The sequence below is a fragment of the Palaemon carinicauda genome, chromosome 1 (assembly GCF_036898095.1).
Source record: "Palaemon carinicauda isolate YSFRI2023 chromosome 1, ASM3689809v2, whole genome shotgun sequence".
Taxonomy (NCBI): Eukaryota; Metazoa; Arthropoda; class Malacostraca; order Decapoda; family Palaemonidae; genus Palaemon; species Palaemon carinicauda.
The window spans coordinates 174,014,258-174,014,961 of NC_090725.1; positions in this window are offsets into that span (position 1 = coordinate 174,014,258).

The window sequence follows — 704 nt, forward strand, 5'->3', positions numbered from 1 at the left end:
ATATCAATTATGATCCTGAGAGAGAGAGAGAGAGAGAGAGAGAGAGAGAGAGAGAGAGAGAGAGAGAGAGAGAGAGAGAGAGAGAGAGAGATCAACTAGAAATAAAATTGTCAAATGCAAAAATCACCCACCCGTTGAGATACTACCGCTAGAGAGTTATTATCCTTTGACTGGCTACATTGAATCCTCCTCTTTGGTTACGGCTCATATTTTTTTTCCTTTTTGTCTACACGTACATCAAATAGTCTGACCTATTTTTTACATATTTTCTTCTGTCCTCATAGACTCGATAACACTGAGATTACAAAAGAATTTTTCTTTGTTCAGGGGGTTAACTACTCCAATGTAATTGTAAAATTATAAAATACTTGAGATGTCAAGAGCAAAAGGAATCTCCATTTATGCAAAGACTTCGTTGATTGTAAATGTGAGCGATAATTTCTAAATATATAAGTATGATAAAAGTTAAAGCCTCTCCGTCAGGTGGGTCGTGTTCCCCCTGAAGGAGATATTCACCTTACAGGAAAAAAGGTGGACGGTAAATAGTGGTGCGAAATTGTTTACATGACCTGGGAAATTGCTTTGGTAGAGTTCCCAGAATGTTAGATATAATTATATATTCTTTTAGCCTAACTATTGGAGAATAAATTTGAGCATACATGCACACACATACACACACATACACATACACACACATAAACACA